The sequence below is a fragment of the Thunnus thynnus genome, chromosome 24 (assembly GCF_963924715.1).
Source record: "Thunnus thynnus chromosome 24, fThuThy2.1, whole genome shotgun sequence".
Classification (NCBI taxonomy): domain Eukaryota; kingdom Metazoa; phylum Chordata; class Actinopteri; order Scombriformes; family Scombridae; genus Thunnus; species Thunnus thynnus.
Window position 1 is genome coordinate 12,587,972 of NC_089540.1, and position 27,644 is coordinate 12,615,615.

The 27,644-nt window shown below is 40.8% G+C and overlaps 1 protein-coding gene across 19 annotated transcripts in view; it reads right to left on the bottom strand.

The window, feature by feature from the left end:
• Positions 1-24,625, bottom strand: part of pou3f3b (POU class 3 homeobox 3b) — a 191,259-nt gene extending 166,634 nt beyond the window's left edge. For 14 of the 19 annotated variants that reach the window (XR_010926109.1, XR_010926104.1, XR_010926107.1 and 11 more), the window contains exons 1-7: positions 24,489-24,625; positions 23,276-23,345; positions 22,868-22,953; positions 15,763-15,891; positions 12,727-12,878; positions 12,402-12,470; positions 12,034-12,095 (exon numbers count right to left, since the gene is read on the bottom strand). The gene's annotated coding sequence lies outside the window, so the exon portion shown is untranslated. Of the gene's footprint in view, positions 1-12,033; positions 12,133-12,401; positions 12,471-12,726; positions 12,879-15,762; positions 15,892-17,828; positions 18,412-21,446; positions 21,515-22,867; positions 22,954-23,275; positions 23,346-24,488 lie in introns of those variants that run through there. The other 5 variants (XR_010926118.1, XR_010926117.1, XR_010926122.1 and 2 more) reach the window with 3 other exon arrangements.
• Positions 24,626-27,644: the final 3,019 nt, after the last annotated feature.

Here is a 27,644-nt window from a genome sequence, read left to right on the forward strand (position 1 = left end):
GTCGCTGCGCCTCCTCTGCCTCCTTTTATTGTTCTTTTTTTTTTTTTTTTTTTTCCCTGGCACTTGTTTTCTTCTCCCTCTCTCTTTATCTCCCTGCTTTCAATATACACAGATAATGCCTGATGTAAATGAGTGAACGAGAGAAAGGGAATAGAGAGAAAGCAGGGAGAAGGATGTGAATCACCCCTTTCGTCTACCTCTTGTTTTGTCTTTTCATGTGTGTGCTTGCTGCTTGCTGCTGCTTTAGAGGAGAGATGTGTGCAAAATAACATGCTCTTATGAAGTGGATTGGAGATGACTGTGGAATTGAATGCGGGCTGGGAAACGACGAGCACTGTCCGTTGCATGTGAAGTCCGTCGCTTGTTACTATGCACCTGAACCCCTCCCTCCCTTCCTGCCACTCCTCCACAACACCCAGAGATTAAGACTGACAAGAACATATCAAGTCATTTCAGGATGAGCAGATCTCTCACTCTCATCTCTTTTCCCTGGGCCTTTCTTTTCAAAACACTCTTCTCTTACCGCCTCTTCCCGTTCAATCCAACACTTCTTCTCTCTGCTTTATGTCTTTTTCTGTCTCCCACTCTTGCCTTTCTATTTCTCTTCCTTCATCTCAGCCTCTCTTCTTCATTTGTCTATCTTCTGTCCACATTGAGAGGCCTGGGAGGTTAGTCTCGAAGGTGTAATGTGTGCAGAGTCTGACCCCGGTGACCACCAACCTCCAGGATCAGGACATCCATTAGCGGAAGCTAACGGCTTCATCCCTGCCCAGCATCGACACATCCCACTGGGCCTCTCTATCTCTGACTACCCCCTTTCCTGACGGCCACGGCTCGCTACTCTCTGGGCTTCAGGTCCATGTTTTTATCACTGTGAAACACTCACAGTGTCAGGCGGCGAAACAGTCGGCTGCGGGAGATACTGTTGTGGCTGAAATCCAGAATCAAGGGCTTGGGCTACAGTTATAGGTTGAAGTGATTCTTGTCATGTCAATGTGACTTATCAGCCGATCACACCAGAGCGTATTAAGTGACAGGTCTTAAAGCATAAAAAGTGGATTTTGCTGCCCAGACATGAGGTGGTAAAGCTTGCACTGTGTTCTTAGATTCAAACAAACAGGTGTAAGGCGTGCATGTGCAAAAAGTATCTTTCAAACCATCCATTCATCCATCTGTGAGTATATTCATTTTATACGTCATCATATTATATGTAAATGATATTACTTCTTGAAGAATGTTTTATGTTGCCATTTTCTGCTGTTTGTACTACTTATTAGTTAACCAATCTTTATCAGAAAGCAATCTGGATTACACAATCTGAATCTGAATCCATGAAAGTAAGTGCTGATTAATATAATTAACATGAATGTCACCACAGAACATGTTTTAAGCTAAGGTGTAGACAAAAAAATGGACCATTTAACATCTAATCTTTCAAATTCAATCATAAAAATCCCATAAAAATCATCAAAATATGTCGCTGTAATTCATTTCACACTTTTGGAAAGGAAACAAGACTGTGAAACTCTAAATTGTCTATTTTCTTTTATGTTTATTTATCAGGTAAAGATTAAAGTTGGAACACGCTTCACCATCTGCATGTACATAAGTGAATTTCAGAGATGTTCACATGGCTGTTTTCTACTTGTACAGATTGTGAAATTAATATTAACGTATCCAGTTCAGTTCCAGTGTTTCATTTCCAAACAACCACCTGAGAAGAAGTAAGATAAACTAATAAGATTCTTTAGAATTCAGTGCTCGGCAAGATGTTGTCAAGAATTTGGAGGTGTATGGTTATCCATAACACCCGTCTCTGTATAGATCTGCAGAAAAGTCAGCATGTGTCTTTGCAAAAGTATATGTTCTGCATTACTGTGCTCAAGTCCTGTGGTTTCAATACAGTAATCACAGTTGGGAACTTGGCTATGTCTCAGTATGGGATTCAACCAGCTTCTTAAAGATACTGTTTGATGCTTTGACCTTTGCGACCTGCAACATCTTAAAAATGGCCTGAAACAACACCTGGCTTATCTCTCTACCACAAGAAGCTACCAGCAGTGACGGTAACAACAGGATGGATGCAAATCTTAACAAAATATTTCAGTCTACATGGTATCATGAGGTGCAACAACTCACTGCATCATAGACAAATTGCAGGTTATGTGGATTTGCACGGGGCAGTGACAACTTAAAAACTGTCAGTTATCTGAGCAGTTGTCTCTGTACAGTGAAATATTGCACATTTTTATCTACATGCGACTCAGAGCTCCTTGGTCATCTGGCGCCTAAAGGCACATAAGCTTCATCTGAAGTCGATAATCCAGCCATGACAGTAGCTGAGGTTACCCTGGTTACCTAAAAGCACTGCAGCTCAGATGATTTTTTACACTGTCCTGTTGGCGGACAGGAAGAAGATGATCTCTACGCTGAGACGCCGCTGGGAGATCAGGCACATTCAGACGAGGGAGGTGTGGGATGAAGCGCTGCGACTGATGGGATCTTTGAAAGTGCTGTGGTGGACACCTGGGCTTGTGGGAGAAAAGGAGGAGGGACAGGCGGATGGTCATGACGAGCGGCGTTGACGAGCGGCGCCGTTATCAATCACGGGCTGCTCTATTAATTTCATCAAGGCCCCGGTGCCTGCTGACATTAAATGACACGCTGGTTGGTCCGATGGCGTCCCTGAGGTGGCAACACGGCCGGCCGCCGCTTTTGAAATGCAAATCAGGCTTTAACCTTAAACAGAGCCGCCCGGCCGAAATTATCTTTCTGCCTTCAAGTCAGGTGCTCCCCTCCCTCCTTTCTTTTTTTTTTCCCTTCCCCCCTTCCTTCCCACCTTTCCCTTCATTCCCCCCCCCCCTTTCTATTCCTTTCCCTCCCCCCTTGTTCTTCCACCAGCTTGACCCCTGGGGTACCGGAGATGGAGAGAGCATCTTTAGAAGAAGCGACAGATAAAGGCAAAGGTGGAGGAGGGCGGGGAAGGAAGAGGGGGAGGAGGAGGAAGGGAACGGCAGTGCTGACACTAGCATTCTGTCCTGATGAAGGGGCAGAGGAGCGCCACCGCCAAGCCCCGGGATGAAGACGTCTCAAGGACGAGGAAACATGGGAAGGAGGACGGAGCATGGACGGGGAGGGAAGGTCAGAGTGCGTCCACTCCCCAGGATGACCACACATAACCCGCCTCCTTCTGTCTGTCTGATTAACCCACACTGAGGAAGGTGATTGTGATACTTCCTCAGAACTGGAGTAAAACTTACAGAAGAAAAAAAAAAACATACTCCTTCAGAGGAGCTGTGCTATGCCATTAGAGCTGTCAATATTGTGAAGCACTAGCGTGGGCCAAGACAGGGAAGGATTGGTTACCAATATGCAAGAAGCTGCCATTGTTCCTGGAAAGGCTTTTTACTCCACTTTCTTCTTTATCTGAGCAGACTGAACACATTAATTTTAATTGAGACATCAGACGAGACATCAGACGAGAGTGAAACAGAGAGCGCTGCCTGGACAGGCGGCAGATACATGACAGAGAGAGAGAAAAAATATTCAGACGATGACTAAAAAAAAAAAAAAAAAAAAAAAAAGGAAGAGAGGGAAAGGAAATGGGGGGTGAAGAAAAGAGGTCCCCGCGGCAACACAAACAAACATATCATAAACACATGAGAGCTATCTCTCTCTTTATCTTTCTGCCTCTCCTTGCCTTCTCTATTCCTCTCTCATTTTCATACCTCCGTCTCCTTCCTCCTCTCTCGTGCCTTCTGTCTTTAAAGAACAAAGCGACGCTAAGCAAACTCTTTCAGCGCACAAATTCTCCACACATTGCCGAAAACTCAATGATATATATATATGATACGTTAGCTGTAAACAGTATTTTGTACAGTCAACGCTAATCAAGATCCATATGACTCAGCGAGCGTTACAGCTGCTGAGGGATTTGATGTACAATACACAGTAGTTACAACAAATGCTACATGTGCAGCTGAGCTTCTTGAGAAGAATGAGTTTTGAACAACATCCTGATGTATCCCTTATAGTAGAAATACCCTTATCAAGTATTTTTTGTCTGTAACTGAGTCTGTAAAGTCACAAATGTGACAGTACAACATTAAGATTATTTCAACAATGTAAATAAAGGAATTTAACTTATTTTTTGGAAATTTTCTGACATAAATATAGAGAGATGAGACTTGATTTTTTTGCAGAATATACTAATAATAAGACTATTACTAATCACTTTAGGGAATGTGTGTGCAAAATCTTGCTGTTTGCAAGATTAGAGGCATGCAAGTCTCTATACTGAACATCTGCATATGTACCTGTGTATACCATCTCCGGCTATATGTACACAAGTGTGTGTTTGTGTGTGTAGGAGACAGAGGAGGGAGTCGCATGGCGTTGAATTAGTTTCAAAACCCGTGCACATAAACACCAGGCGCATGCACGTGATACGAACGCACATAACAGTATCCGTGAGTGGAAAACCATCCTCGCGAGAGAGCGTTTCTGCTTCGTGTGCACAAATGCGGTGAAAAACTGTTTTAATGACACTCTGGAGTCTCCTTGGTCATCTAGTCTACGTTTGACAAGTCTAACTGTAGTGGTTTTTGATCTGGACCTGGTTTAATGTGGTCTGGATGGAAAAAATATCAGTGAAATCGTCCCTTTTTTTCTGTTTTCATAAGCAAAATAAAGGTTTCACAAAGCTGAAAGTGGGTTTAAACAGTGTTAAGGCTTTTGTTATGATGTCTAACACTTTTTCATAAGTGTAAGTGATAAAAAACTGAGAATCAGTCGCTAAATATCATCATCATCTATGTTTCCCTTTATTCTCTCAGGCAACTGCCTGTCTGAGACTGTGTCGGTGATCAAACCAAACAGCCCATCAGTGGTCATGGTCAGTATTCACAGTGACCAATCAAAAGAGCGGAAAGTCTCAAAAGTCAACTTGATGAGCAAGCGAGTCTCTAGCAGTTGTGAGCACGTATGGAGGGTCGAGCTCGTGCTTTTTCACAGCCCCGTGCTCGCTGGACCGCATTTGTGCACGCAGAGCAGAAACGCTCTCTCGCGAGGATGCTTTTTCCCGCTCGCGGATACCGTTCTACGTGCTCATACCACGTGCACACGCCTGGTCTTTATGTGCACGGGTTTTGAAACTAATTAAACGCCATAGAGGCGAGGCAGCGGCAGAATGAGGAGCTAAGCCCGGGATGTTAAGCACGGGGAGACACCTGGCACAGAAACTTAAGTGCTTCCACCAAGTATCATCAACCCAAGATTAAAAGCGTCGAGGGGGAATAGTGGGAGGAGAGGGATGCAGAGTGAGGAGGAGAGGAGGAGGAGGGAGTGATCACGCATATGACAAGACGGGGGGGGGGGGGGGGGAGAAGAAGAAAAAAAAAAAATCAAGAGAGGATGAAGAGCAGAGAGGGAGGGTGCTGGAGACAAGAGAAGTATCTGAAGGCAACATACAGTTTGTGGTGTACAGTTTATGCATACACACACATATTTCTGTACAGACATGAACTCATATACAAATGCTCATACTGGACATGAAAACACACACACACACACACACAAGTATAAACCAACACTTTTTGCTGCTTGACAGATAATAACAGGATGTTATTTCCCCTCACTAGACAACATGATGATTGGTGACATATGGACTGAACAGAGAGAGGAGAAAAAAAAAACACTATAGCACAGTATATACAACCTCCCAGTTAACTGTATATCACTGCTGTCATGCAGAAAATATCGAAATATTTCATATTTCATATAAATGTTTAAAGGTTTCCCCGACTGCACTGGGCAGGTTTAAATTTGAGGATGCTTCACCTCAAAACATTAAAACACAACAATTGCTATAATTGGAGTTATAAGGTTTTACTCCCCAAGTCCCCCGCCTAAAACCGCATAGCCTGATTACCAGACAATCTTTCCTCAGATGTCTCTGTCTAGAGACTAGTCCGTCAAGGGCCTACTGATTACTGTACACAAATACCAGGCTAATATCCTCTGTCGATGGCAAACAACAGGATGTGTGCACCGCAATCTATGGCCTGTTCTGTGTGTGTGTGTGTGTGTGTGTGTGTGCTCTTTCTGTTCCTGACTCGTCTTCAGAAATCTGTGTTTTGATTGCAGAAAGTAACTGCGTGTACGCCTCTTTAAAAAAGACGTCTATGCTCTCTCCTCCCCATTTGCTGCCACTCCTGCGAATGGTTATTATTATCGTCATCAGCAGAGAACAGTGAAATCAGGGCCCTGACAAGCAATCTCTTCTCTAACTCGATCTCTCCCTCCACTGCAAGAAATGTCAATCCTCACATGTATGTATGTTATCCAGCACTGGGTTTCAAAGGCCTGTTTTTAGTTAAAGGAAGTGAAGAGATATGCCTTTAGGGTGAGAAAACGTCACTTTCTTCCATTGATTTAGGTTTATGTTTAATCAAGTACGAATATTTTAAAATTTTTGGATCATTTGCCTTTTTAAGATAATCTTGTACCCACAAGAACTCCACAAGAAGTTTAATCAAATTGCCATATTTCTGGAAAAAAAAGCAGTGCAGACGAGTGAAATTATAGGCTCAATTTCTCACTCGATTAAAGAAAAAAATCAGATTTCAGGACCAAACGTGTGACGAAATGGCTTGTTAGGACAGGCATTTTTTGCAGAGTATCTCCCTCTCCCTTCCTCTCCACCCAGTCAGTGCACTTGTGTGCATCCTACAGTCGTATTGACAAGAGGAGGCTTACAACTGGCACACACAAGGCCCACTACAGGCTTAATAGCGTTTCAAGTGTTTTCTCCTGGACTCGTGTCGAATCTCCCAACTGAATAACAGGCCAGCGTCAACATGAAGGGGCTGAAGGAGCAGAGATATGCAGCCAGACTGAATCTTCATGGAATAGTCCCCAGATAACAGCACAGAAAAACAGGAGTTCTGGCAAAATTAAGCAAGTCTTTCTTGTATAAATACTTGTTTGACTGAGGTCATCGTTGCTTCCACCACTGTTGATGATCAGGAGAAATAGATACAGTATTCTTCTATTCAAGGAAGAAATTAAATGGTGAATTAAATGACTCTCAAGTCCACAATAACTCCATTCAGAGGCCAGTGAGTCATGATTGCAGATTTTTCTGTCTGGCAGTGAGTCAGGTACATAGTCTGTCTGTTTTCAGGACATAGAAGAAGAGCTATAGTTGAACTCTTTCTGCGGCTTAGCGCCGATAATCCAACCCACAATTCTCCTCTCGTTCTGAACCCAGGGAGAGGATGAAAGATTTAGACTTTCACCCTTGCTCTCTGAAGCCTTGCTCTTTCTCTTTTTTATCCCTCTCTTGCTCCTATCCATCTTTGTTCTCCTCTCCATCTGTGTTTGTCTCTCGTTATCCTTCACCCCATGACTCAGAACAGGAAAAGATCTTGTGATGATTATTTCACAAGCGTGCTGATATCACCTTTGTGGGTTTTCTCACCTCTTCTCATCCAGGAAGGGGTTTACAAAGCACTGAACAGAGAGCCGCCTTGTCTCTCTAAAACATCTTTACCTTGAAGCCTATTGAAGAACGATTAGTAGCCTTTCAATATGGATCACCATCGGTACCGGTGGAACAAAACAGTGCAGTATCATCTGCATAGAATATAAAATAATGGCTCCTCTCGGGGGTTTCAGGACTGTTATTTTTTACTGGTCACATTGTATTGCAAAATAGTAGGAGTGAGGGAGCTAAATTAGATGAAAAGTGATCAATCACTATGATCTTCATGCAAAAAAAGCCCAAAAATCAAATACCCATGAGCCTTAGCTGCAGTTGCTATAGAGAAGAAGCCAGTAAGAGAAAGTGCATAAACAGATCAGTAATGAATTCAAAATGCTTTATTGTTAAAAGCTGTAAACAAAACTCAGGATTCGCTCTGAAGTGACCCAGAAATTAAAACTGAACTGATTCATGCTGCAGATTGTAAAATCTGTTTTCTCAACAGTGTAATCTTTAGCTTCCTGCCATTGTTAGCGGTACTCATGACCAAATTTTAAGCCCGTGATTGGCTATTTCTCGCTGAAAAGCCCCATGGGAGTTAACCTAACACTGATTTTTTTTATGTACACAGTCTTGTACCTTCAACTTTTTCCTCAAAAGAACCAAATATTTTCCAACACAGTTGTTCATCTTTTGTACTGGTGATTTAAGTGCAGGAGTTTCATGACGATCTAAGCTGTAAAAGTGCTCAAACTGTGAGTCACATAACATTGACTATGGAAAGAATTCATGGGATTTTTACTCCTGGAACTAGAGGCACCACTTTGTAACTCGATTGCTTCATATTATCTGTAATGACCATTGATATTTTGTACAAATCACTCCAAAACAAGTCTCAGAAGTTGTGTGCTCGCCTCCGTTCTCTGTACTGCAGTCATCTAGGATGTACTGTCAACCTGTAACTGGTAAGACAACTTTAAAAATGTTTTTAAGTAGTAAGAAATTTACACTTGCGAGTAGAAGCAAAAGATTTTTACTTTTATCTTTCAGTCTTGCAAACAAAAAAATGCTGAAAAATGTCTGAATCAGATCAAAACTGACCACAGCAGCGACTACAGAGACAGGGGTTACATGCCTATTCAGTGGCTTCCCGTTTACATGCATTTGTCGTGAAACACCTTCTGGAAATGTTGCATTAGAATCAATAGTAAGTTTTCAAATTATTAAATGAAGCTCCTGCATTGACGATGACAAGCAAAGAGCTGTGATGCCACACCAGAATAAATGTACCTATAATCTGTATTAATGTAACTGTAATAAATGTAACTATATGCAAACATTGATGATTTGTATTTAACTACTGTAAATCTTTTGATGTCGGCTAAAAATCCTACTACAAACCAACGACTGCCCACAGCACCAACTAGTGATTTTAGAAATCGACTGAAGCTGCTACTACTGCAAGTCTTATGATTCATAAAAATTTCATTTTTTTAAAGATCTGTACAATAAAACAGTGCTTCAGGTGTTATTGCTCACACTTCACGCGGACTATGAGCATGACTGCAGGACAAGCTAATTACAGTACAAGCACTGACGTAAATTTCTCAAATTAGGCTTTGAGTTACATGACTAAAAAGCAGAGGTAGTAACAGTTTTAAAGAAAATCAGAGAAATAAAACATATAAACTCATTTGTCCCTTGCTAGTACCTCCCTGCACTTCCTTCTATCCTGATCCTTCTATATTCCTAACTCATTTGGTAGCTCGTGTTGCCCCTCAACTGGCATCTAAAGGCTTTGATGTAGTCAACAGACGCCGGGCTAGCACCGTGGTAACCTGTGTTTGAGGAGTCTCTGGGCGGCCCTCTCTACATCCCCTCACTCTTTTCCTATCCTTTTGTGTCTGTCCGTCTCTCTCTGCCAGTTAATGAGCCATGCAGGACTGCCATCATTCTGTGTAGTCATGTAGAGAGTCAGAGAGAGGAGAGAAAAGGAGGGGGAAAAAGAGAGCTAGAGAGACAGAAAATGGGTGAGACAGTGAGAGAAGAGAGTGGGGACATGATGTTTTCCCTCACCTCCTCCCTAATCAGGCCCGTCTCCCTACCGAACACCACACGGCAATTAGACCTGACAGTACTCCGACTCCCAGAATCCCACCAGGACTACACGTTCAAACACTCAAATAAACACAAGGGGGGGAAAATGCCCAGCTCAACTTCAAGAAAACAGAGCTCCTGATAGCACAGAGGTAAAAAATCTCAAACTATAAAGACAGAGTGGATTAAAAAAAAAAAAAAAAAAAAAATCTTGGTGTCCCAACGTGCGTGGCCAGATGTTTTGCGGCTAAGTGGTCATGACTGTGTGGTGTGTGCATGAGCTGTCTGCAATCCCCAGAGGATGCCTTTGGAATAGTAGGATGATAACAGATACACCGAGCTCACTTGCATGAACAGTGAGCTAATTGGGATAATTAGTTTGTTACCTTGCTCGTTATTGCATTTTAATGTGGATTCTGAATGATCAGGACGGGAGGAGTGAGAAGCTGTATGTATGTTTTTATGTTTATGTGTGTTAGTGCCTCCATGTCTATCCGCATGGGCCCTATGCATTTAGACATTTATATTTTACGCAATTAGCTGACACTCTTGCAGGAACTTATTCAGGCCACATACAAAAATGTTTAAAAGGGGGGAACAAAATGCTCGGTATTAAATATCATTAATCTGTGGGTGTGTTGAACGCATTCCAGGACCTATTTTGTAAAGCAATTTGCATTTATTGTGCCGAATTTTTCCTCATCCTGGTGAAATATCTACTTCTATGTCAGTTAATGATTTTCTGCATTTTCCAGCATGCCTTTCAACAACTTCCAGAGAAGGGACATAACCTTGTTGCATTCAGCTGGGGGTTAAATGTGTAGGCGGAGAGAGCGATAGCGATGGTAAAAAAGCAAAAAGGAGAGCATTTTTTCTAGACTGCAAAAAAAAAAAAAAAAAAAATCTGTCTCTCTGTCGATATGCAACATGTGTTGTGGCTGAACTGAATTACGGACAGCTGATGGAGAGACTCTGCCTCCTCCATGCTGGATTAAAGCCTTTATGATTGTTAAACATCAGTGAGAACAGTGGATTTTGAAATACATCCTTACTCTTTAACTCTGAGGAGATGAGATCTAAAACAGATCTTTACTACTGGTGCTTTTGATAGCTAAAAAATACCACATTGTAGTTGTCCAGGATACATCTCAATGTGACATTGTCTGTGTAGTGCAATGTCAAATTGTCTACATTTGGGTAGTTAACCACAGAAACACAAAGAGTACATCACCAAACAACAAAAAGTACCAAGAAATGCCACATTTACCATGAAGGAGGCTTGTGTTTTACTGTGAATTGCTCCTAGGTCTATATTTATATTGTAGGGCTGTAATGGAATATCTATGCATGATTTACAGTTCAAAAACTCCTTATTTATCTTAAACTGGCTCTTTATGCAGCCCCTCAGTTCAGCCTCTGTCTGAAACAGGCCGTTTTAGCTCCTGTCCCTTTAGGGCCCCCTTCCTGATGAGCCCACTGCATCTCTGCAGACTCCCAGTGTCTCCAGAGTCTACGTAAACAAACAGTATTTCACTTCTTTATCTCACTCTTTACTTGAAATGGAAACTTCTAAAATACTTCTGTATATGTTCAAGCCCAAAGTCAATCTGAAATACGCAAGTGGACAACGTGGACAACCCGTGGAACAACCTTAGCAACAAACGCTACAGTGCGGACGGCCATGTGTAGGCAACTATTTTACGTCATCACGAGGAGGAAGTGGAGGTAACTTTGCAAACAAAGCGTTCAGAGCAGGCTGAAGCCCTGGATATTGACTTGGAGGGAGCATTTTTATATATAGTCACCTCAGGTTTTGGACCTTTAACCATGTTTAACATAAACATTCATCATAACAGTATAAAAATAACAGAAAATTACAAAAAGAATGATATTTCACAACCCCACAAAGCATTGGTGACAGGGTTTTCTCAAACCTATATGTTGTATTGCCACCGAAAGCTCCACACATACTATGAAACAGATGACAGGTTGAGTGAAATGAAGCGCGGAGAGAGGAGGCCTGTGTCCGGTTGATGATAGCGAAGCTGTGTGTGTGTGTGTCACCACTGAAGCTCTCTCCCTATCTCCCTCTTGAAGAAGCCATTTCAAGCGCACACATCAATAGCCAACTCTCTGGAGCAAAGCACAGCAATAATTCCAGATAAATCATTCCCTCACGGAGCCACTTGCTGCGTTCAAACGCACCCGTGACCTTCAGCTCTGCCTCTTTCTACATCATATAGCCTGGGAATATAAAAGCTTATTAGCTCAGAACATTGTTGATACGTTTGTTCGAAGGCAATGCACTAATGAGGCGTTGCAGGATGCGGGCAGCCGCCGACTCTCCTTTTGGAGATATTTTTTCCTCGCCAGAGGAGCATAATACACTGCTAATGGCATCTCCTTCACAAATGGGCAAATAAAAAGAGAGATGAAGTACAATATTGCTTTACCATATCAAAGGAAGTGGTATCCACAGATTGTGCGGCTGTCTGTTGGCGTGCAGGAGGGTGGACTTCATGATGGACGTAGAGAGACAGCAGTTGCAGAAGCAGCCAGAGAAAAGAGAGACAGTGAATTGGATGGTGAATATAAACAAATAGAGCAAAATATAAGCTAGACCAACAGAAAAATGACATTACATTACAATAAATGCAAGCATGATGTTTGAGGAAAGGCTCAGACAATATGTACTAACCTTATTGAAACACATTTCTGATAGAAGGATGCATTATTCTTTTCAACAGAACATCTTTTTACATCATAATTACTGTAACATACTGTATATTTGTGTTATGTTACTGACAGCACTGATACTTACACACACATACTGTATGTTGACACACTCCGCAGCTCCATCGTAGCAAGACATGTAACACTTCAACAGTAGCTGTAAAAAGAGAGAAGACTAACTTCACAGCCTTGAAATCTTTCTCAATCTTTTCACGATTTTAGGTTCCACCTCTCTCACGCTGAATGAAATTAAGATGTAAAAGAAATAAAAGATATCAATATTAGTCTTTGTGAAGGTCCGATCACATGTGTCTCGAGTTGAGCTCCTTATATCTTCCTATTATCCCTCCGTTTTATCATTTGGTGATGTCGACATTCACAGTAGTCATATAATTAATCAATAAGATACTCACTTTGTTTATCATTAGTAAGGACTTGACATTTTCAGCACATGCTTCACACTTCCTGTTTTCTACAGGTGGGGTCACTGGTCAGTACCACTTGATCAGGATTCACAGGGGAGCTCAAAACTTACAGCTGTAATTTAACTTGTTCAACATGGATTCTGTTGAGTAAAGAACACAGAACAAAGTAATATTGTAGATCAAACTGACAAACAATATACTGCTGAAGTTAATATTGTCCCTTTACTTGAGTATAATGTAATGTATACACAACCGCCCCTTCTTGTGCTCCTCTTTGTTGGGCCCGGGATTCATACTTGTAGCTCATTTCCTGTTTTAAGCTTCAGATTTAAAGCTAAAAAAGCTACATTCTTTTGCTATTCTTTCAACTATTAATGTGTTTTTTCTGACTGACATTTAAATTTGGTTAAATAAAACTTGTCTCTGACTTGCTCGGTCCCTTAAAGTCTTGCTGACATCCAAGTGAGGGTAGGTCTTCAACAGGTTAACTTTTTTATTCCATGCATAATCTCCTTTATATGCCTGTAGAGATGTTGAAGAAAATAAAGTTCCTCCTTCATACATATCTCACATTTGGACATGATGTAAAAAAGTACCGTTTGTGCCTAAAAAGAGAGTTAAATGTGACTTTTGCAAAAAATAATCCACATGGGAATGCAGCAAAGGTCCCACAAGCATGTAGTAAAAATGGGACTCGTGCAGCGTCTTCATCCTCTACACGGAGGCGTCACAGGAAGTGCCATGTTGGAATTTGCTGCATGTTCTCAAGCTAAGTGTGCTACAGTATGCTAATCATTTCTTTACCTGCTTGTCAGAAAACAGGGGGAGACTTGACCAAAATGCTTTATGTAGCTCCAGAGAGAATTTCTTCTCTACAATTTGCTAAGAAACTTTCCCATCTGACCCGATGAGACATATGGAGTGGTGACATCCCTGAAAACTAACAGTGCAGCAGTGACTCTTACGTTACACAATCCTTTCTGTCTGTCCATTTTTTTTTTTTTTTTTTTACTGTTCTGTAAATTCTCTTCCTGTCTGAGCCAACCGCTCGTATGACTTATTTTTGTTGAAAGCCCCCAGAGGACTGGAGTCTTCGCCTCTCTGCGCGCAGAGACGTTGGGAGACTCTCACTCAAGGGCCACCTCCGAGGGGGAAACAATTTCGACTTTGTTCTGGCAGCGAGCGCTCCGTGGGGAGAAATGTCTAAAAGGCCCACATAATTAGAGGAGGGAGTGAGAGGTAAAGACAAACCCCGGTTTAGATGTGAACTCAAAATAGTAAATCAACTCAGGCTTGGACTTTCTAAAGGCAAATAGTGATGGCAGCACTACGGGAACATCCTACTGTACTATTGTAATCACTTTCTGTAGGGTGAGGTGGGGACACGGGGAAGAGAGTCTAGAAGAAAGGAAAATAAACACTTCTTAATTGTTTCCCAAATGGTTTGCAATGGAGTTTGCAGATTTTTCAAGCCTTGCAAAAAAAAAAAAAAAAAAAAACCGACTGTCTAACAATTGCTTTAAAAGGATTGCTGACCTCTCATTGGTTGTCTCAGAGGAATGGATTATAGGAGTAAAGGATGAAAACAGAGGTTTAAGTGCACCAGTTATTTTTGTATTTATATAAACTTAACCAATCACAGTTATTACATATCCAGAGCAACACATGCATGCACAGAGATATGAGAGAGAGAGAGAGAGAGAAATGGCAATTCAAGCATCTTTATCATGTATTTCTGAGTGAGATGGAATTTGTGGGTACTGCCTAACGAATCAAATCATTCAGAGATTTGAAGAAAGTGAGAAGTTTAAAGTCCCCTTCCACTCAAAAATTTTTGTTTTACTTATTGTTCCTTCAGTGAGATGTTTGAGCGTCAATGTGCAGAACGATTTATATGCAGTTTGTTTTCACATTCATCTGCTGAAAGGGAAAGTTTCTCTGCGCTCACCTTAAATCAGAGTTCAAGGCGTGTACACCTACGAGCCCAATTTGTGACATCACAACTAGTTTGGAGCCAATCGTAATCCAGTATAGAATTTACACAAGAGTGATATGGAAATTTGGAAACTCCAGTGCATATACAGTGAGAATGGACTTAACAGAAGTAAGACAGTAAAAATATTTGCATATTCATAGATACTGAATTTCAATGAAGGAGAAGGAAGAGGTGTAATTTCAGGAATCTCTAACCAGGTGTTTACATTTTTTGTGTAAAAAAAAAATATATATATATATAAATATATATTATAACAATTATAATATTAGATACAAATGATCTTTAAGTATTAATCATCAATATTTTTATGTTAATAATGGGTCAAATGATTATGTGTGACAGGAGTCGCTCATAGTGATGAAAACAGAGAATTATCACCTGACTCTGCACTTCCTATACCGAGTATATTAGTGTATTTTAACTAATTGTTTTGGCTTTACAACCCTCAACTTTATAGTTTTGATTCACTCTCATCAGTCTGATTTTTAGACGCAGCAGTCAGCTGTTTACATCAAAAAAGCTCTGAAAAAACACAAACCTGAATAACATCACTCCGTATCTGCTGGATGTGTAAATAGGCAACACGTTCACAAGCAAATATATCTATATATCTAAACACACACACGTCTGCTGACTGTGATGCACAACGTCAAATCTGGTTTGATATGATGGGAGGGGTTAGCTGGTCCTAAATCACATCTGATTGGGTAATTTTATATAAATGCCCTAAAGTTAGGCATCAAAAAAACATGTTAGAGGGAAATATAAAAATATTTAAATGCTTTTTTTTTGACATACATGTATTTGACAGACAGAGATAACAGCAATTACAAAGAAGCTGCACAGATGTACACATACTCTCTCTCTCTCTCTGCCTTACGGACACACTTCAGAGAGAAAACCTGCAGTTTAGCCCAAACTGCGATACGAGGCATAAATTCCCTCAGTGACACCCTTCTCCATCCCACCTCCAACCCTCAGCAAAAAAAAAAAAAAAAACACACACACACACATACGCAAACACACACCTTGTATTGTCTTCAGCTATGCTCAATTATTAATGGATAAACAAAGAGCCGTGAACTGTGATGGGCTGTCGGCAGATATTTTCCCCTCTCATATCTTGGAGGCCCAGGAAACGTACACAAGAGCTGGCACTGTAAAGAGGGAGGAGAAGCTTAAGGTCAAACTCACTCACCGCTCGGTATGCTTACACGCACGCACACACACTCATGTCTAAAAACACACGCAAACAAACACACACACACACACACACACAAGCATGCGCACACAACCAGATGTGCATGCATGTATTCACGATCAGATACAAATAAACAGAAGATCTGCAAGGAGTAGAGAGAGTCTAAAAATGTCAGGGGGAGCTGCTTGTGTGTGTGTGTGTGTGTGTGTGTGTGCAGAGGAAAGTGTGTGTGTCTCAGAGAGAAGTGGAGCAGATAGCTCATTTCCTCTGCTGAGACGGTTAGCTGCCTTCTCTCTCAGGAGGTTGGCTAGCCATGTGAGGAGTGTGTGTGCGAATGTGTTTGTGTGTGTGTGTATGTGTGTGTGCGTGTGCATCTAACAGACAACAGACTCTCCTGGGTAAGTGAGGATGATGTAAGGGCAGTTCATCGACTTCACTTCACGCAGCAGCAGCACAGAACAATCCTTTAAAAGCTTTAACAGCCTCTTTAAGGCTTAAGGTAAATAATAGATGCATAAACACAGTTTCATTTCACACAGATAACAAATGCAAAGACGCACTTATATGATGAAAATACATTACTACAGTGTTGTTTACATCCTACTTTTCGTCGTGTTAATTTACAGGAAATGTTGCTTTGTTGATATCATCCTGTTTCTGCGTTTACTGGGAAGTGACTCAAACGAGCCAAGATGTCACGCCGTCTGTCTCTCAGCGTGTTTGTCTGTCTGTCCTTCATTCCTTCTGCTGCTTTGTTTTTCTCATCTCATCTTGTAAAAGGCAGAGTAACCACATTTGTGTTTGGACAGTAGAATCATTCGCTCTAATGATGATGCTTGTTGTCATAGTGACAATGCAGGTGTGCACCTGTTGGCTCAGGTCCTATATATATATATATACTGTTTTTAATAAGCATTTAAAGTGCAGATGCATGAATATAATCATTTCATTTGACTTGTTTTTCACAGTGTCTGATGATTACAGTACAGTATGAGTCACAAGTGAATCATATTTCAGTCCTCATAGGTTAAAGCTCATCTGAAAAGTATTCCATTGACCATAAGCGACGTCCACATCATACAGAAAAGTACAGACAGTTAACTTGCAAGTGATCATGCTGAACAACAGTGTTTTCCGATATTGAGTCTGATTAGCACAAAGAGTTACCCGTTGTTGAGTTTCCTAACAGGCAGAGTTAGATGTTTCAGGACAAATTTGCATTAAATAGCTTTTAATCTGAGTTTTCAGCTGTTGTGTGGAAGCCATATTTGTATACTTTTCAGACGCTTATTACTGCTAAGTCTGATATGTCAGAGCTTTGATAAAAGTTTGAGTTAAACAATAAATTCAACAAACTTGTCATTTCCAGGTAGGAAATCCAGCTAGCAGGAAGTTCGGCCCAGTTATGCCAAGATGCAGATCATATAAATGAGGATACAGTGATAAAGAGGAATCAAACATTTGTCATTTTGTAGATTTACTACAGATTGTTTTTTTAAATGGTTTACTAGCTTGTATAGAAGTAACCTCCCTGCTATATTTTGGTGGTTACAGTTTTACAAACTGGACAACGTGAGAATAAGTTCATCTTTTATAAGAACTGTAAGGAACGATGATTTTAATTAGTGACAAAAAATAATTTTGACACACAACAATAATATGTTTTTCCGAGTTACTGATGAATCGTTTACTCTCTAAAAAGTCAGAAAATGCTGAAAAATGCCCATCAAAATATCCCAGAGACTAAAAAAAATCCAATTTACAATGATGTAAAACAGCAAATGATAAAAACCTTATCTAATGTTTTAGCTGCACAGCCTGTCTGAAGTTCACTAACCAACACAAGCTGAAGCTGATCAGCCGACTGCGCACACACACACACACACACACACACACACACACACACACATATACCCCTAGTATGTGTATCACATGCACATACCATGCACACAGAAAGAAAAACACTCTGGTAAGTTCCCCTCAGCTGTACACACACAAATCCATCAAACTGCGGCGTACATCTCCGACTTGTTAAGGTACCATTTGTCAGCTGCTCCTGGAGTGGCTGTGTGACTCCGCCACTAATTGCCACTGGTGCTAAATTTAGTAGGGGAGATATGAGTCCTTTTGATCAGAAGCGCTGAATCTAAAAAAAAAAAAAAAAAAAAAAAAAAAAAAAAATTCCGCTCAGCCTCGCAGGCAAGTTTACCCGCCTCTCCCTGCGCTCTCCCCCATCTTCCTGTCACTGGGGAATAGGTGAACTATTCCATATGTCAGCCTTGTCAATCAGCGGCAGAAATATGGGAAGTGCTCCCTCCTCTCACTCTCTCTCCCCCCTCTTTTCTTTCTGTCTCTCTCTCCCTCTCTCTCTCTCCCGCCAAAGATCCTGGGTAGATGTTGCTCGTCTCTCTGAGAATTCTGCCAGTGCTCCGGTGCGTGTTTATTTATTTCCATGTCATCATGGGTGGTTTGGAACCTCAAGACAAGAAGGGAATATTAATCAAAACAATCTCAGCCAGGAATTTTAATTGTAACGTTAATCAATCATTGTAAATGAGACGAGGGCTTGTTGGCGCTCTAAGTAAACTTGTTGGATTTGGGAAATGTTGCGTATGTGGTCTATAATAAAGGTTAGATTCTTTTCTTTTTCCTCATGCTAGAGTTGAATCTCTCTTAAATTGCTCATCAAAAAAGAGCAAAGATGACAGATGAACAAGATTTCAGCCTTGAGAATATAAAACAGGTGAGAAAAACATGAGTGTGGACACAGAAAACACCAATCTGAGCCGCACCTGGACGCCGAGTCAGTGCCGAAAGCTCGTCTTGACGCCAATATGTCATTGTCTCATCAACCGACTGTTCTGCTAGCTATCCAGCCAGCGACAGAGAGGAAAACCATCTGTTTACTGATTGATGATACAAGTGCTATCAAGACTTCCATCATAACTCACAAACTTTAGCTGTTTGTTTGGATTTTTTTTTTTTTTGCCAGCAATCAATGTTAGGCAGATCAACTTTATCTTTAGCAAAAAAAAAAAAAAGCTCAGAGTGTCACCAATAAATATTTTATTTTGATCTGTTTTAGTGACGTGATGCCATCAAGAAGGCTTTTATTTTAATTAATACATTTTTCATAATCCTGGCGATTGGCTAAATAAAAAGGGCTTTGTGGGGAGATTGATCTCCGTGAAAAGAACATCCATAAAGGACACAAATCATACTAAAAGCACTGTCTAAACAAGAAACATAAAGGCCAAGGTTGTAGCAGCTTTTAAAAAATGCTCACTGCATCACGGCTGTTTAGTGTCTTTATTGTTTCTCCTTTGTTAAGATTTCAGATTCATACATATTAGAAAATATCTTTATTAATCAATCCTCACTTCAACAGCAACTTCTTTTGCATATCCCTTGATGTTTTGCAATCATAGAAGCTGTTTAAGAACCGTTGTAGGTGTGAAATTTTTTTTTCTGTTGACCTTCAGGCTGAAATATATCTAAGTACGTTATAAGTCTCTGTTCTGAGGTAAGCAAAAGGGCTCTTTTTTTTTTCCTTTGTCGGCATGCAGGAGATAACATGTGGAGCATTAAAAAAACAAGTGTGACATGTAACAGCGTGTGTGTAGCAAACAGGTTAAAAATAATTGCAGTAACATGATGCACCCCAAAGGTGTTTAATAAAGAACTAAAATTATAGGGATGGTACAAAATATGCATTCAGCTGAATAAAAGTATCATCATTAGGACTTTAACAACTGACATCTCATCCCTGACATCATTTTTGACCGGTGTTGTTATACAGAACTGTTAACTCTAATTCCTTCTTCACAGCTCTTTGAGAGACTTTGACGTTTGATGTTCTTTAATGAAGTACATGGCACGAAGTAGGGGAGAAGTAAATTAATCCATCCATGCATGCTGCTATGTTATATTGTTTATCTGTTCAGTGTAATTCATCAGCTTTTTTTGCCGGTGAGGTGTTGTTATCGGCGTTTTTATTTTGTCCATTCTGTTTTCCTGTTGTGAAAAGGTGACTTTTGAGTGTCAGAACAGGTTGACTGTTGAATATCAGAGATAAACGGGGAAAGAAGACTTTTGATACTAAAGGAATAAGTCAAAAAGAAAGCGTCAAAGCAAAATAGGAGGCGTTGGAAGCTTGGTGACTTGCACTAACTAGACAGTAAGTGAACACATTATGGAGCGCCAAGCAGCTAGGGACCTTCATTGGAAGTTAGCCATCTCTCTCCCTTCATTTTCCTGTCTGTATACCAAAAAAGAACAAATCTAAAGATTCCTGCTGCATCTTTTTGTGCAGCAGTTTATACTCCAGCATAGCGGGGTTATCTAAAATAATAGCAGACACCATTCTGGACTCTGCAGGTCTGTTCCCTCAACAGTCAGCAGTCGGTAAAGATGGTTTGGAATCAGTTAACAACATAAAGTCTTGTGTCAGAGTTCACCAGTGTAAACCGATGCAATACGACCTTCAGACATATGATCCAGAGATGCGAGGCGTATCACCAACAGTTGTGTTAAGCGTTGTCTTTCAAAGCAACTCTCAGACACACCCACAACACAACATACATCCACAGATGGAACGAGAGAGTGAGAGGAGAAAAAAAAAAAAAACAGGGTGCAGGATGAGACATTGATAGTGATGATATCACAAATCATAGGGACAATCAAGATGTGTCATCTCTGAGCTGTTGTGCGGACTTCACAACAAATAGGTTGTTAACAACAACAACAAGAGGGGATGATGGAAATCATTTCCTGAAGGATCCCCTGTTGTACGCCGTTAGACGATCCCACCACACACTCTGAACATCTATCCTGCTTATAACGTCATGACAAAATGTTGCATGTTGATGAGATGCTACAATCAGTTTATGATTTTCTGTCACGTACAGTAACTCGCAGTGCAATGAAATGCTCAAAGAAAGACTGTTTTGATCATCTTTTGTGCATTGTATTGGAATGTAAAAAGAGATATGGACATCAGGACGTTGAAAACACAATATGATACATTTATTCATTTCCTTAGCATGAAAGCGCTGCCATCTTTTCTTTTTACGTTTCCAATAAGTGATAAAAATGTACACTATCAGTTAGTGTAAAGTTTTGAAGTAACAGAGGCTGCACGCTAGTGTGAAAACCAAATGTCCAGTATAATGACGTCTGGTATGTGGCCTTCACTTCAAATAAAAGATTCAGGCTTTGAACCTACTGTATGGTGTGCACGTGTGTGTGTGTCTGTATGCCTTAACATCTACCTCTTTGAGACAGAAAGACAAAGAGAAAGCATGGTGTCTGTGTGTGAAAGGATTTCTGCATTAACCTTGCTGCTGGCTATGACCCCAGTCACCTCTCCACACACACAAACACACACACACACACATTTACCCAGGCATCAGTTCATCCTAGGCACCGGGCCGCCACCACTGCCCTCTTCCCCTGCCTTGCTGTGTGCGTGTAAAAGCTGCACTTAACCTCACCACCACCACCACCGCCGCCACCGCCGCCGCCTCCCATCCCGGGACCCACTGACAGCTCACAGGCACGCCGCCTTCAAAGGTGCAGCTCTTCAAACAGACAAGTACACACACACACACACAAATACAGATACAAACACACGCAGCCACATTACAGTACCTCTTCTTTTTAACCTTTATTTATCCAGGGAAAGTCAAACTGAACTTTTTCCAGTGTGAGTTCACACCTGCAAGCAATCCAACCACAATCCTTTCCACTTGGAGATGCCCTGCTTAATTAAAAGGAAGCTCAACAGATTTGAATTAGCAACCTTCCCCTATTAGATTTACCAAAGTGCCCACGTACCCACTCGCAACACACAAGACATCTTACTGCACCAGAACAGCAATGACTCATATAACAACATGAGGAAGGAAAACCAACGAGGTATGAAACATGCACAGCCAGGCACGCTCTCTGAAATGTATACAAACATGAGTCTGATTATTCTCTGCGGACACAACTCAGATGATTTCATTCCTCGCTGAGAGAGAGAGGAGGGAGAGGAGGCAGAGGGAGAGTATAAACTAAAGAAAAGGAAGTGTGGCAAACAGCCACTAGTGTTAAAAGTTATGAAAGTTTCTTTTAGAAGTAATTAGCTACACTGAAATGTTACCTTTTCATTGCTGCGCTGTGATTTCTGTCCATTTTCATGAATAGAAAACTTCTGATAGATTAAACCAGTGGTTCTCAAAGTGGGGTCCAGGGACTTCCAGGGGTCCTTTGGGGAGCTCCAGAGTGTCCCCAGCAAAGAGGGGAATAATTTATTTTCACTATAACTCCATCCATTCGTAACACAATGACAGAGTGTATGATTTCAGTCATGGGTTTCATACACTTTCTGTAATAAAACATCTAAAAGCAAAAATGGTATCAGATAGGGGACCCTGGGGCAAAATCTTATCAAACGGGGGTCTGTGGTCTAATTTGCATCAGTTAGGGGTCCTTGAAAAAGTTTGAGAACCACTAGGCTAAACTTTCGGATTCAGATTAGGTTTGAATATTCAGTGGCACCACTAGAGATCCCATAAACAAGCGTGTAGATTTGATTTGGAAAGTGGTGGCGATATAAATCTGGCAGAGGGTCTGGAGGTCCTCCCCAAGAAAATGTAATACTTTTTCATTGCGTTTCCTGCCATTCTACACAATATACTATGACTATTTTGTACTTTCTTGAACACAATAACATTATCAGTACAATCACAGCATTTTCCCTTTAAAACAGTTAAATTCCAAATATCACTGGTGCTCTCTGCTTGGCTTGGGCTCTGTCACACTCTCTCTTTGTCTGTCTCTGTCTCTCTCTGATGTCTGTGTGAACAACCGTTATGTAACATACTGTCCCTGACAACCATATTGTGGCTCTATAAGATAACATTGCAGCTCACAGTTGAAATGCTTACCTGGTCACCTCTTTCTCCTCTCTCTGCCTGGACTGGGCTCTGTTGCTCTCTTTCTCTCTCTGTCTGCCTCTATCTCTCTCTGACGCCTGTGTGAACAACCACTATGTATCACATTGTTACTGACAACCACATACACTATGTCTAGTTTTGGTCTTGCACGTGGGATAAATTCTTTTTTAACAATTACATCATAATGATGTGCTCAATGGGATAACATTACAGCACACAGGTCTGTCTCCCTCTGAAACCTGTATTGACAACCACTAAGTGATACACTTTAACTTAAAAAAAGGCCACTCTGTTCATGCACTTAGCATGAACAATGGGAGAAATTGGTTTAAAACAATGCTCATATCAGAAGGATGTGCTCTTTGAGGTAACATTACAGCTCATAGTGCAAATTCTTACCTGTTCACTCCTCTTTTCTTTCCCTGTCTGGCCTGGGCTTTCTCTGTCTGTCTGTCTCTCTCTCTGATGACTGTATTAACAACAAAGCTAAATGAAAATGAATGGAACTCCTAATTTGCTATACAAGTTATGAAAATGATGAGAACACTAGATAATATGTTAACTCACCAAGCATGTGCTTACTAGCAAATGATAATAGATATAAAGCAACTGAGCCAACCTTTTACTATGTACATAGCTACTTACATTTACCAATAAATAAGACCTTATGTCTGTTTTTCTTGATGTCCATGATAATAATCCAGACTGCTGAATTAGGAGGAAATATTGCACTAATTTTAATGTTAAATACAGTAACCCTCTACAATTCTTAGCTCTTGCGGTTGAAACGCAAATATATTCGATTTAATCACATATCCAGTTAATATCAAATCATAAAAATATCAAATTAAAACAGTTGAAACTGCTCTGACATGATAAGAAAAAAGCTCTTATAAATCCACTTCACACTACCTGCGCAGCACCAAAGAGCCGACAAAGTTAGCAATTAGCTAGCTAGCATTTAGCAGCTAAAAAGGAATATATATTTCCCTTGAGGGTTGGAGCTACACTAAAAGAGCTAAAAGGAGAGTGAATATTCGACTTACATTTATCAGGTGGACACAAACACAACTCCAAATGAATGTGCTACTGTAGCTGTGTAAATAGGAAATTGTTTGCTAACTCATTCAGGTGACAATATGTCAACATTGTGTCTAGCTTTTCCCACTGGCCAAAACATTAATTCTGATTTAAGTTAAAACTGGTGTAATGATATAATAGATAATAATATGTATAAGTAGTTTTATATTAAAATGTAATCAAATGACTATGCGTAGGCTATTTGAAAGGGGTTCCTCAGTGACTTTGCTAAAACTACGGGATCGCTTTAGCATCTTTTACGTTAGCTCATAGTTTTGGTTTTACAGCACACAGTTTACTGTTTTTATTCACTGTGACCATTCATCAGTTGTTTTCAGCTGCAACAGTAGCTGTTTTCAACAAAAAGCTCTGATACACCTACAATACACTATTTCTTCAGCAGTACATGTCAGACAGACAAAATTAGCCACTAGCTAACTTGCATTTAGCAGCTAAAAGCCTAAAATATATCTCTCTCAGAAGTTGGTGGAGACCAAAACAGAACTTGAAGAAGACTTAACAATGGACTTACATTCATCAGGTGGACACAGACCTTTGATGTATTATAAGAGCTGGATACCGGACTAAAATTGGCGCCCATTCAGTCCTGTAGGAATTGCTCGTCTGGCGCATACGCCAAAAAGGTTTCTAGCTTCCGGGTTTGCTTCCGTGTTGTGCGGCCCACTGAATATGCGCAGTAGTGTTTCTCCCTCTGGCCCCGCCCGCGAGCTCCCGCTCGACCCATAGACTTTATATTGTGATGACGTCACGGATTTTTAAATCGATTTTCTCGGCTCGAGGAAAGTTTTCAAACATAAAACCTCCATGCATCAAAAATTCATAATAGGAAGAGTCATAATTTACGTTGTCTGCAGTTCGGGGTGTCCTATCAACAGTTTTACAGACTATGGGGAAAATCCTTTTCGGGCCGCAGGGGGGATTTTTCTCTGCAATACCTCGAGTGGCCACTGGGAAAAATTGGCTGCAAGGCTGAGCGGTGGCGATATATCCAGCTCTTATACATCCATGACACAGACATGACTTCAAATGAATACTGATGTTGCTACGTGTCTGCTGGATGTATAATAGAAAATTATTTGCCAATATGTTTGCCAACTTTATAAGTCAATGCTGTTTAGCCTGTTGCTCTGAAACCAAATGGCTGAAGAAAAAAAACACAATTAATGAAGGTTTAAGTTAAGGATGTGTAGCTACACCAATATTATAGCATGTTTACAGCTCATAATTTCACAAAATGTTTAATTTTGTTTATTTGTGCCCTAACATATAAAAGAAAATGAGTGAAAATGTTCTAAAATAAAATAACCTATAACATGCTAATCCACCTCATGTCCTAAAAACAACACAAAAGCTGTACATTTAATGGATATAACATTCATATACTCAGGACTCATACCTTTTATACAGGCACACAATCTGTTACTGTATATCACTGCAGTGGGAGTGATGTAACACTTTGAGGGACCCAGAAATCCTGATGAAACCCTTCAAGAAGCCTAGAAATCCTCAGTTGAGTTCTATCACGCCTGTGGATCTACCTGGCTGTCTGTTCTCATCAGCAGCAGCCCCGGCAGACTCGACTGCAGGGAGGGTTCAGCGCCAACACATGTCGGCCTAACTCTCTCTGTCACCATGAAATAACTGACACCATCCCGGGTCGAGGTCGGCTGCAGAGAGGCCGTTTGAGAAAATAGCCCAGGTCGCACAGACAGAGCAGAGGAAAAATACCTCTCTGACTTGTCACAGAAAATGCTTAACAGTGAGTGAAGGAAACATTGTTTTCCAGAGGCGTATGTGTATGTGTGTCTGTGTTATCTATGCATCTCATTCGAAGGGCTACCGGTGGAAGCCTCCATGGGCTCAAATGGCAGAGGGATGTGGGTATGTTACTCCCACCAAGGGCCCTGCAACCCCAGACTGGAAATGTTCTTGGAGCAAGTGCACAGAGGCCCAGGCCCCCAGCCTCATCAACACAACATGCCTCCGTCAGACAGAACAAATTACACTGCCAGCACCCCCCACCCCCTTACCCAAAAATAAGCTCGCATTACCTCTTAACCAGACTGTAGTGTCTGCATACACTCTCAGCGCAATGCTACTTCTGTTGCGAGAGACGGATAGGGGGAAGCAAGGGCCTGATTACTCATTTGGTCCTATTTGTTTTCATCTGCCATAGCATACTTTATCATGTGATCTAAGACTGGGCTCTCACCACCTCCTACCCCTAAAACTCTTTAACAGAATCAGACTGATTCATCTGCTTCTAACTGATGGATGGGTGCCCGCCGTTTATATTCCGCCTCTGATTTCAGAAGAGGGAACTCCCATGCCCAAAACAGAGTGGGCTTTGAGCACCAATGCACACTGTTGTGGCTCTGGACAAGGTTTTCACAGTATGCTGGGAAAGAAGAAAGTTCACCCACAGCTGTAATGCAAAAAAATACAGTGACATAATGTACCCTTAATTGGAGTCTACAGCCACATGGCTCTGAGAAGTTGTGACGCTCATTGTAAAGAAAACAAAACTGAAGAATGGATGAAAGTCCAAAGTCATTAGTACAGGACAAATTTTCAATTTGTCCAGATGATTACACTAGGTAAAAAAGTCAGGATTGCCAAAGTTGGTGCAATTCCTCTTGTACAGAATATAAATGTCTTCCATGGCAATCTATGCAATTCAAGACATTTCACTCAAAACCAAAAATAACAACCTGTTGGCTGGGCAATAATCTAGGAACCACGAATGTTTGTACCACATTGTATGCCGATCCATCTAGCAGATGTTAAGATATTTCACTAGACCGACTGGTGACAGTCTTTAGGATTCATCATCTGCGACCCATGAATGTCTACAAAATTTAATGGCAATTCATTTGATAGTTGTAACATTTCACTAAAAGCCAAAAATGTCAACATGCTGATAGCGTTAGAGGTGAAGGGATCATCAAAGTCAAATAGGTTACATGGTCTGTTTGTGTAAAATTTTATGGTTATTCATGTAGGTGTGGAGTTATTTCACTGGATAAGTGAAAATCATACCTGACTGGTGGCCCCAGATGAAAAGCCGAAGGATCACTAGTCATTAGGATTCATCATCTGGGAACCATGAATGTCTGCTGTTTTGTTTTGTGGCAAATTCATCCAGTACTGTTGTTGAGACACTGTTCACTAAAAGCCAAAAATGTCAACCAGCTAGTCGCACAAGAGGTAAACTTATGGGATCATCAAAATCAGTAGGATGTATCCTATGGTGACCACACAATGACCATTTAACAGACTGGCATTACAATCCCCAGGTCCATGCCACTAGCATGGCTAAAAATACAGGAAAATGGAAATAATTTATCCTTAATTGAAAAATGAGCCATAAAGTAGGACAATCGAGGTCTGTTTTGTTGTTGACATGTTTTTCTATCGCTTCAATCAGATGTTGATATCAGTTAAAAATATGTGTATTGAAAGAAAATGTTTTGTCTTTTTAAAGATGAATTGAGTAAATAGTTTTTAAATGGATAATCAACAATAAAAGATTGCTATTTTTTTTAAAGAGCAGAATAACAAAGTAAGAATTTCAAAGTGCTGCTTTGGTTGCATTTTGAAGTATCAGGCGCCAGTTCATTTGCAGTTAATTACATTTCCACCCAATAAATCTGATACTGTAACTGTT